We start from the raw sequence: 11855 nt of genomic DNA, 5'->3' as shown, positions 1-11855 counted from the left end.
GTCGCCGGCGTGGCGCAGCGGTTAGAGAGTTTGCTATAGAGTCGCAGAGTAAGGAGTTGATCCTTACGTCTCGAGTTCGAATCCCACTGCGGGATGTGGAGACCGGTCCTTTGGATGAGACCGTATAAACCAAGGTCCCGTGTTACAGTAGGTGCTGGCACGAAAAAGACCCCTCACTGTTCAGTGGTCCTAAGTGCCAAGTAAAGGTCTAAATTTAAAGCCCTTCACCGACAAATGTTGGCGTCTCGATATGAGTGAAAAATTCTCGAAAGAGGCGTTAAAAAAAAAGAAAAAAAAACATACTAAATTAAAGACATTTCAAACATTACAAAGGTTTCTATAATAATTTTTAAAAATTGCATTTTGGAATTCTTTTTAGGGTGATACATATATCATTTTCAAATTCAATTCTTTAATCTAGATACTTAAAAGTCAACGACATTTTTGTTTTCACAAATAATGTTCTTAATAGGCATGGCCTTTATAGATCAAATATATCAAAGGGAATTGGACACAAGTTCTAAAAACTAAGATAGTCCTCTCCCATTCGAAATTCAATATATTAGACCTTATACACAGGAAATTATACTATGTGCAATTCTTGGTGGTAATTTATTTATCCTTATTTTTGAGTACATGATCAATATTTTCTGGTCCCAGCTGACAAAGCAGGTGACAACATTGTCTTTGTAAGGCTCGTTATTTTAATTGTGTTTTAGAGAAACTTGGAATTAATTCTGCAAGTGGTAATCCAACTTATACTCATATTTCCTTTCTAAGGAGGAAATTCTTCAAAATCATATTTCAGTTTTAAATATTTTAATATTCCCAACAATCAAATTGAATTTGAATTATTATACCTATATTGGACTCCTAACTACACAAAAATCCTTACAGAGATACATAGCGGGTTCCAGTAAATGTTCTACCAAGCCTCATTCTTTACTCCTCATCAAAATATTAACAGCAGTGAAGGGGAAACTTCAGGAGCACTGTACAACAATTTATTCGAGGAGTGGTGGAAATCAGATATTGAGACTTAAAAACTCTAGGAAACTTTTAGACAATTTGAAATCACAAAATTTTACCAAATTCAATAACGTCAAAACATACGACCTTTCAATACTTTATACCAACATTCCACAAGATTAACTAAAGTCTAGGTTTTTTTTAAAACATCATAGGCAGCTGGAACTCTCTATTTATCTTTGTTTGTAAGGATTTTTATGAAAACATAGGAGCAGAGAAGAAGAATCAACAGAGCCCCGCCTTGAAACCAGATCCCTGACACAGGGGCCATGAATTTAACAATTTTATAATTTTGGAGGAAACACGCTTACTCATTTTATCCATGTACATAGTTTGTCTTCAAAATATACAAGGGGAGAGAAGAAACTTGGAAAAGAATTGATGCATTTCACTATATGATCAATAGAACTCCGTCCTAACTCCAGAAGCCCTGACTTGGACCAGGAATGTACAAATTTAGAAGAGGGATTAATGTTTATGAAAGCAATTATGCCATTACTTTGACTGCTTTATGTCCAGGAGTAAAATTGAATTTTAAAGATTGAATTGAAATTGATGCTTTTAGTTCCACTCTTCAGGCCCTGAGGGAGAGAGACCATGGAATTAATAATTTTTGATCCCCTTTACTCATAGATGCTATATGTCAAAATTGGTTGTTATTGGTTCATCAGTTACAGAGAAGAAGCAGAAAATGTTCAAATGTATACGGTCGACTGAAGACGGAAGACGCAAATCGCACGACAACGAACAAAAACAACATTATTTCACCTGAGTGACTCAGGTCATCAAAGCTATTTAATTTCAGTTTTCAAACTTCAGATCCATTTGTAACTTATATGGCACTGTGTACAAAAGGAGGCAACTAGTTAAAATATTCTAAGTAAAATAGTGTTGAAAGAGTTATCTTGCGTACCAATGACATAAAATTTCGTTATTGTTCGTTGAATAAGCTTTCTACGAACCCTATGCTCAATTTACAAGCTTTTTCGAGCTCTTGGATACCACTGAAGTACTCCTCGATCGATCGATCGATCGAGAGAATTCCTGAGCATAAATATTTTCTCTTTTTTACGTCAGTTTTACTTCTTCATATATTTTTTATTTTGTGGAATCCTAATAAATCTGAATGATGTTTTCAATTGTTTGATGATGCTATCTTTTTTCCAACTTGATTTCCATTCAAACATCACTTGAGGGTATCTAATTCATGAAAGAAGAGAGTCGTCAGGGAGACGAGAATCGAAAACTATCAGGACCCTTACAATCACAACACCACTATATTTGGTTTCCAATGATAAATATTGGCAATGAAAACCAATACAAGTAAATTTACTGTTAACTGGAAAGCACGGACATGTCATCAGCCCTTAGATTTGTATTATATATATATATATATATATATATATATATATATATATATATATATATATATATATATATATATATATATATATATATATATATATATGTATGTATGTATATCCTAAGTGTCGGATCTATTATGTAGATACAAGGTCACGGATGGAAATTTATATAAAGCACTAAAAATGACCAACGACACGAACAATAAAAATTGTCAAATTTTCGGGACGATCTGTCCCTTCCTCAGGACAAAGAAAAAAGTTAAGAAGGCATTAAAACAAAGGAAACAGAGAAACAAAAACAACTAGCACTACTACTAAACTACCAAACACTAAACACTAGATCAGGTGCTTAAAAGAAGTATTCCTAGCTGACCTGTCAATCATCAGGAGAAATCTGTAGTCAAATTAAGTATAGAAGCAAGGACCTAACGAACAGTTTGAAACATATCAGATAAAATACGACCCAACGATAGGTTGAATTTACAAAGTAGGTCATTATAACTATCGTAGAATTTGCAGAAAGCTGTACTTAAACAGGGTGAAAAGCATTATAACATCAACTCATTTGTCGGTAGCTTGCCTCGTTGAAAACTGATCTTACTAAGAGCATGCTATTGCGTATCGAATCAGTTGAGTGACATAAACAACTTCAGAGTACTTGTATATAGAGTCAGAAGGACTTTTAACAAAGAAATTTTGTGGATGACCAATGAAATATGGAGATAACGAACAGTAATCAAGCTGAATAGTCCATTGAAACAATAGAAAGAACAGAGCAAATATGGACTTCTAAAAGCATCAGGGGTGGGATCAGGTGCCATGGAGGAATAAGCATCCCCTATCGACGGGTCACACCCGCCGTGTGCACCTTGTCATGATCGGGCAAACGGAAAAAGAATCGTAGACAATTTAGTGTGTGAATAATGGCCTATTATTAGCATTTGACTTAATGATAGATTGTATTCATCGATCATTGTGTCGATTATAGAATTTTCGAAATGTTGACTTCAAACGAGACTGTTGATATTCTTCTTTCATCAACTCGTTTTAGAATTTGTGCGTACATGGAGCATGCTCTTGCATAACGAATCAATTTAGAGACATAAACTCCATATGCAGGAGATAAGGGTATATTGCTACATAAATAAATAAAGTTAAAGACAGAAAAGTTGGAGTCATCACGTTCATCAAAAAATTATTGTTAGGTTACCATTAACGTTTTCTAATAAAAATCTTTGTTCTAAAAATTATAAAAACTGCGAATTTCGCGACGCGTTTTATTTACACACGTTCTTGTGCATCCGTGAAGTAGAATTGTTCCTGAGTATTTAAAGAAAGTGAAAAAAATTGTTGTGTATTTAAGAAAAATGTTAAAAATATAATCCAGAAAATTCAGAGGGGAAATATGAGAAAGTAAAATCTATACACCAGTGTTGTCAGTTCGTGTTCAGTTATGTGTGCAGTTAGCAAATTGAACACACCGGTAAACAGTAAACACTGACAAGAACAGAGCTCGTGCCCTCATTACAAACACAGATGCTTAACTTAACGTAGTGAAGAATATCATAGTCATTGAATTTCAATCATTCTAGTCATTTTAATTTTAATAATTTTCATGTAAGTTCATTCCATTAATCTGAAGATTTCTTTTTTCATATCTTGAGAGGCTATTTAGATTTTGTAAGCAAAATGCAATGATAATGGTTAGCTAAATTACTCGTGTATATGTATGATTATCTGTGTACCTTTAATAAAAAATTGGGGAAAAGGGCAGAAACAAAAATGTGAACGAAAAAAATCGAAACAAAAATGGAAGATAATATACTCCGCCACCCTTTAATTGAAATAACCTGACAAGAAGAGTTCATATAGTCCACGTTAAGTTTGACAAAAGATGTTCTATGTTACATTGGAATTTTCAGCTCTTCATAATACATAATTATTATGTACTTTACTCACTTAAAACGAGGAAAGAATCTTAAATTCAAATCATATAAACGTGTCCTAAATAGAGATGTCTAATTCTGGAAACAATTCAAGTATTAAGCAATGTAAGGGAAATCTAAGAGAAAATCCTAAAGTCTAAATATATCCTTTTAGAATATCAAAAGAAATTTTATGATTTCTGATGTAAAATGAATTTAACTGTAATTCTGTATCATTTCTTTGTAAATTCATACTGATACCAAAAACTTACCAAAACTTCCTGATTATTTTGAAAGTCGAACAGTTGACAGTAAAGAACAAGGGCGCTATTGATTGACATTCGGCAGGAATCTGGGCGCACTTGATAAGTGAAAATTTCATTGATCTGTCACCCGAAATTTTAGCATTCTTTTGATGTATCCGGGTTCCTGTGAAATAGGAAAGGGAAATATTTTCCCGATATTGTATTTTGATTTACTAAAAAAGAACTTGAAAATTGGCTAGATGAGTCATTTGGTACAAAATGTTACATTTTTAAACACGTTTTTCTAAAAATTTGCTATCTCTGGGTCATCTCTCCATGATTTTGAAACGTTATTCGTGTGCATTTTAAATCAAAGAAACTAACAAACATTTGTAAAAAATGGAGAGAAGACCCAGAGACGACAAAAAATGAACTTTTTCCCAAAAAAAATCCAATGTGTAAATGCGGTGCTTCATTGTCGCTTTAAAAACCGTAATAGGTGCATAGCGGTGATAGCTCAGTAGAATGCGTTACCCGTCCAGTGCAACGAAAAAGAAATATTTTTGGTTCGATCCTCGAATGGAGCTTTAATATTTTTTTTAAGTACAAACAATCAATTCTTTTGTTAGTTCAATTTTATGTATTGATTTATTTTCAAATAGATGCATTCTGGTTCTGTTGCACCGAAAGTGAATGCAATTTTCCCAACCTACTGATACTTTAATATATACATATAATTGCATTTAACTATATCCTTTAGGTGTATATTATTTATGTGAAGCGTTACTAAGTTTTACATGTAGTAAATATTAAGATAAGCAGACTGATTTTGACAAAGTATTTCAAACTGAATGTAACATTTTCCCATGTGCGTAACTTTGCAAAGTATGTCCAGCTGTGGTCAGCCGACCAAATCGTAGACATTTAAACTATAAATGTTTCGTACGCCTTATTCCTGCAGATCACACGCCAAACACGCCCATCTTCTTTAAAGATTGATCTTAATTTACGGGATCATTCTTTTTTGTCAATGAAAGTAAAATTCTAGAAAAGTTTTAACATCATGTTAATGGCCCATCACTGATTACATCTTTAAGTTGTTGTTACAGGCATTTCAACAACCTCGTTTGAAGTAGACATTCTATGACCGTAATAATGACCTTGTTAGCAACTATAACTTATCATTGGGCCATATTTTGGCTGACTTGTTTCATACCAATTGTTAAACCTTTGTGTTTTACTGAATTTTACTAGGGAATATTCCGTCTACCTGATCAATACATAGGGCTTACAGTCGGTGTGACCGGTCAACAGGGGGTGTTTACTCCTCCTAGGCACCTGATCCCATCTCTTGAATTTTAAAGGGTCCGTGTTTTATGCCCTCTTTACAAGATTGTATTGTTTATAGATTTTTGAGATCGATCAATGTTCGTTATCTTCGTCTTTTTCATTTCATGGAGTTTTGAGCTTGATTACTTGTAAGATATAAATTGCTAAGGTTTAAAATATGATGTTAAGTAACATTAAAAATAGAAATGCAGGAGAATTGATTTGATTTTTTTTTCTCGTCCAAAATGATCATTGTTTTTTAATAATTGACGCAATATTAAAACAATGGGCTTCAAAAAGAGCTGCGTCAAGCTTCAGTAGATATATATAACATAAATATACATACTACTTTTTTTAGCATCACATAGAGTGCTTCTGTTATGATTATGCAAAATTCAGATACAACTAGGAAGAATTTTGGAGGGTGAGAACGTGTTGTGATAATCTAGATTCTTAAAGGATTCTTAAGGAAGCTAAAGTACATAGTCTGAGGGAAGAAAAGTTTGCCTCTTTGTGACAAGTTTACTATGAAAACTGGAAAATGAATAGGTGTATGACGTCTCTTACCCTACACGTATATGGCAAGATATGCTTACCAAAGGTAGATAAGCAGAAAATATGTAAAAGCAGCATTTCACAAAATGCTAAATGGTTGATCCAGCAATCCTTTTCTAAGAATAGAGCCATAATGGTACGATATACTATGGTGTTACGTACCAAAATATGCCTGTGAAATTTACCAGCTGCATAATCCTCAAGTATAGGATATAATATAATAACATGATATTTATACCAAAGGGCAGCGTATCACCTGTTTTCGTTGCTTTGACACCAAAACCATGATATTAAGAACATAATATCTACGTTCATTAAAAGTAATCATTCATTGAACTGCATATTATGTATACATGTAAATATAAAGACAATATGATCTACAGTAAATTATAACAATAATTAAAATAAAAACAATAAGTCTAATTTGTTACATTAATATCACATCTGATTATTTGAACTGGATGATATATTTCTTTTGGTATTTGAACTTTTTCCATACTTATTAGGTTTAAAGAGATAACGAATTCATTACAACGAGATAACATACTCGTTAAACAAGATAACTAACTCGTTATAACGAAGTACTAACATTTTATACCAAGAAAATAAACTCGTTTTAACGAGATGATAAGTATCTCGTTATAACGATAAACAAACTCGTTATAATGTGTTATATATTTTTGTCTTTTATGCTTTTTGTCATAATCACTCTAACAAAGCTGTAGAATGGTTAAAGTGGGTAAAATATCTGGAAAATATCACTGATATATATATATAATCTATATAGTTGATTAATTTACATGATAATATTTTAGGAAAATTAAAATAAGAAAGTCATTTGTAATTTATTTGTAACTTGTTTCTGTCAACAATGCTTCTCTCTCTCTATGAATTTAGTGAGTTACTGTATACTATTAGATATTTTTCTCAGAATGACGACTGAACCCAATTCATAATTAAATCACAAGAGCCGGAAAATAAGCTATTTTAAAACATATTGTTTGGGGGTTAAAGTATAATGATTGTAGAAAAACTGTCCAAATTATTAAATAATGACCTGATTAATGAATATGAGTCTACCCAAATCGTGACTGAAAAAATACACGTACAAACATTTTTAAAAGAATATGGAGTTATGGTTGCGGTTAGACTACTGTTACAATGAATGTCTCTTAACCACTCTGCCACTAAAAAAAAACTAGTTCTATAATTAACAGCCTATCAGAATCATTGAAAATCAGATATTTATCAGAACCCATCAATGGTAGATGTTAAAGTCACGGAATTCTTTTCAACATAACCTTAGCTTATTCTCATAAACCTTAATTGAATAGTGATTCTAAACCTCGAGGCTATCTGTTATACTGCTATTTAGAAGAAAGAATAGCAGATAATAAAAGGCAAGAAGTTAAAGAGGACAATGAATGTCATTCAGGTTAATATACAATCGAAAATCCAAATATTACCCGAACATAAAGTGATACTAAAACATGTATTAGGAATGTATGATCCAAATTCTTTAAGTCATTGTGAAGAATCTAGATCAAGAATTTTTAAAATGTGAAAAGCTTTTGGTAATATGTAAACATGAGTAATATAAAATACTAAAAATATAATCTCAATGTTTATGTTGAGAGTAATTTTAGGTAAAGTAAACAACACCAATCACTTAGATCGCAGTCATATTTAACAAATTTAACGAACACGGTTTCTATTCCTTTCATTATCAATATTAGTAAAGCACAAATGTACATCATAGTACACATATTACTCCTAACATTAAAGCGACGTTTGCCTAGAAATTAGACCCAATAATCTTAAAGAGAAAAGCTAAAATTTGAATATCATCAAATGTTGGACTTGTCATGTGTCGTATACAAGAGAAGTATTTGACATGTCCTTTACAGTTCAATACATCAATTATGAATATGAGACTTTGTAATGAGAAGTGTTTCATTATGTTTTTGATTGAACTTTGATCCTATATAATAAGTATTTGATAGAGTATATTTATAAAAGTATTCAATGTGTATGCAACGTTTTAGTTATCTTATCCTCTATGATGGTTTTCAAAATTGCACTGTTCAATTTGGTTTGGAAGATTTCTTGTACGTGATAAGTAGCAAAATTGATAAAGAATTGTATAATATATTAACAAAATGATTCTTTATTTCTACATTACATATGCAGTAATATATATGACTCAAAATGCAAAGTAAGGCAATTGTTAAATTGTGTATGTTACTTTATTTCAGTACTCACTGCAAATGACGCAACATCGGGATGTGAAAAAGCCTCAGCAGGTAGGAAGAAAAGTTTATCAATATGAAGATTGCTTTAAAAGAAAGTAATTAGAAAGGGTGCTTGGTATTCATTATTCATTCAATACATGCATTTCCTTTTGAAGAACTTATCTTCAATCCGAACAAAAAAGCTATATAGATAAGAAAATTGGAAACAACGTATTTGCAACATTAATTATTCATGAAAAATGCTTTCACTTGCAGATCTTATCATAAATCCAAACGAAACAAATATTGAAAAAAGAATTGGAGACAGTGTATTGATTGGATGTAAATTTAACGACTCTACTGATGAACATCGCCTTCGATGGGAACATCTTTTCGGGATAAACGGTGGTGTCCGTAGGGTATTCGCCAAATCCTCTATTACCTTGTCGAATATCTCTTATTTGGATACTGGAACGTATCGTTGTTCAGATACAACAGATAGACGTTTAAAAAAGGAAGTACGCTTAAATATTCGGGGTAAAACTTATTTTCTAACTTTATATTTTCAAAGAATTAATAAATCAATATTGCAAGTTTGTTTACATTTAGCAAAAAATGACATATTTAAAAAGAAGAATTTAATTAATAAATTTTAATGAATTGAGTTAATACGATAAATACAATTTGCTTATAATTGTTATAACTGTTTGTTTTCCATCATAGGAGCACCATTCATGATAAGAAAGAGTGAGAACTTCGGACTGAATGAAAAAATGAAAAGTTTTGCCCTAGAAATCATCAGTTTTCCTTTCCTGAATCCTTATGTTGCAGTTAGACTGTGCAACAAAGAAATCAAGGGCAACATATATAATGTAACAATAGATTTAGGTCTGATTTCAGTGAATTTGGACAATAAAGAATTTTACGTACAGGGATATTTATTAAATCTAACATTAGAGGAGGAAACATTGACCGGGAATGGTTTGTACTGTGTAGATATCTCGAATGAGTTTGGAAAAAAGTCGTTTCCTTTATATGAAAACAGAATTGATTCAACTAAACAGAGAACGCTTTGTAAGTAGTATTTTTTTCATACAACACGTGGTGTTCACAAAAGGGATAAAAATTTAGGCCTTATAAGTACACGTACACGTTATAAACGTTATATAAGTAAAGAAAGCACTTACATGAAATCTATGGAATAACGATCAGTATTCAAGCTCTAAAGTTCATTAAACATACAAATTTTGGAGCAGAGCAAACACGGACCTCTAAAACTTCAGAGGTGGGATCAGGTGCCGTGGAGGATTGAGCATCTCCTGCCGACCGGTCACACTCGCCGTGTGCTCCTTGTCTTGATCGGGTAATAACTGAAAAATCCGTCGACAATTCAGTGTGTAAATAGTGGCCTAACAATTAGTATGAAAAAAGTCAGTCAGCATTTGACTTACTGATAAATTGTATTTGCTTACAAGGTCATTGTATCGACCATAGAACTTACGAAATGACGACTTTAAACGAGACTGCTGATATTCTTGTTTCATCAACTTGTTTGTCAATAATTTACCTCGTTTTAGAAATTGTTCATACGTCGAGCATGTTCTCGCATATCGAATCAACTGAGAGATATAAACCCCGTATGCAGGCTATGAAGGTATATTGCTGCATAAGTAAGTTAAGTTAACGATTGAAGAGTTAAAGTAATCACGTTTATCATAAAGCTTGGTTGTTATGTATATGATTAATTTCAACTTGTAATCTACACGTTCGTTACGTCTATCTTTTTACTAAAGACCTTTTGACGTAAATCTACGCCAAATTGTAGGATACAACCTTTTGTAAAACACATTATCGACGTAAGTTACGGCTACGTCTATCTTTTGACTAAAGACCTTTAGTAAAACTCTGCATTAAATTGTAACATTTCGGGAAAAAAATATTTATTCAGCATCTGTAGTGCTCCACGTAATTTTTTACTATTGACCAAAATAAGTATATAATTAACTTGACGTGTAAGGTAAATAATTCTTGCAGTGCTTTTCCTGGAAGAGAACATGACAGCCATCACTCTCAGTGGGTTAGGTCTCCTATCATTGATATTTACCTTTCCAATTATTGTGATGTGCAGGAAATTAAAAACAGGTAAAATCAAAAATATATCTTAATATTACGAAATTAAGGGAATTATGCAATTCATAGGTGTTACTAGTATTAAATATATTAATATTTATTTATTTCCAACTTTTTGAAACGTAACTTTTGATATTATTTCAGTGGAAAACAAAAGGTAAGATTACAAAATATTCAGTCTGCATTTGAAATTAAACATTTATTTGAAGAACAGCCTCATTCATTAAAATTTCTCTTATCTGGAGATTAGCATGCTTTTTTATACATAGAATATTTAATTTTTAGCAAAGTTTTGTAAAACAAGTTCTATAACGAGCAAACGAATAAATCTTCATTTTATTTTAATTCAATTCACGTGACTCGTTGCATTCTGAAATAAAGCATTTTCTCTTCTACTTTATTTCTAAACTGTTTCTTTAGACAATTAGATTATATAAAAAAATATATAAAATTATTTCTACATGGATGTTTTTGGGTAATTTCATAATGAACAAATTAACCACTTGCTAACATTTTTTCATACGCAATAAGAAACTTTGACATTTAAAGGATAAATTACAGTATTTTATTGGTATAAAACAGAATCCGCAACCACCTTTAAAATGAAAGTTTTCTTGGCTTATTTGACTCAAAATTTGTTAATTTTTAAGTTAAAGCTAAAAAATACTAGTAATAATTAATAGTAGTACAGGATACTGTGGTTCATTATAGATTGTCTAAAGTGTTTAATTCAATGACACAAATGGCATCATTTCCTCCTTCCCATTCCTTCAAATTGACACAACTCAGCAACAGTTTCTTTCCGGATCCAGTTCCTTGTCAAACTGGTACATTTAAAACACGAAGCATTCAATTAAGAGGTAATTTTCTTGATTTTTCCCCCGATTTTGTTACTATAGATTATTGGGATTTAAGCTTTTAAGAACCCCTCGTCACGACCGCCTGTTTTACCAGTCATACATGCCAACAGTTGACGTCAGGCATGCGTTTACTGAGCTCATTGGTAGGCCCATCGAACTCTTTTTCAACATTTTAACATTTTTAAGT

This window comes from Saccostrea echinata, unplaced genomic scaffold (genome assembly GCF_033153115.1).
Source record: "Saccostrea echinata isolate AGI-Se365-2 ecotype Australia unplaced genomic scaffold, CSIRO_AGI_Sech_v1 ptg000030l, whole genome shotgun sequence".
NCBI classification, from domain to species: Eukaryota; Metazoa; Mollusca; class Bivalvia; order Ostreida; family Ostreidae; genus Saccostrea; species Saccostrea echinata.
This window is presented reverse-complemented; position numbering follows the sequence as displayed.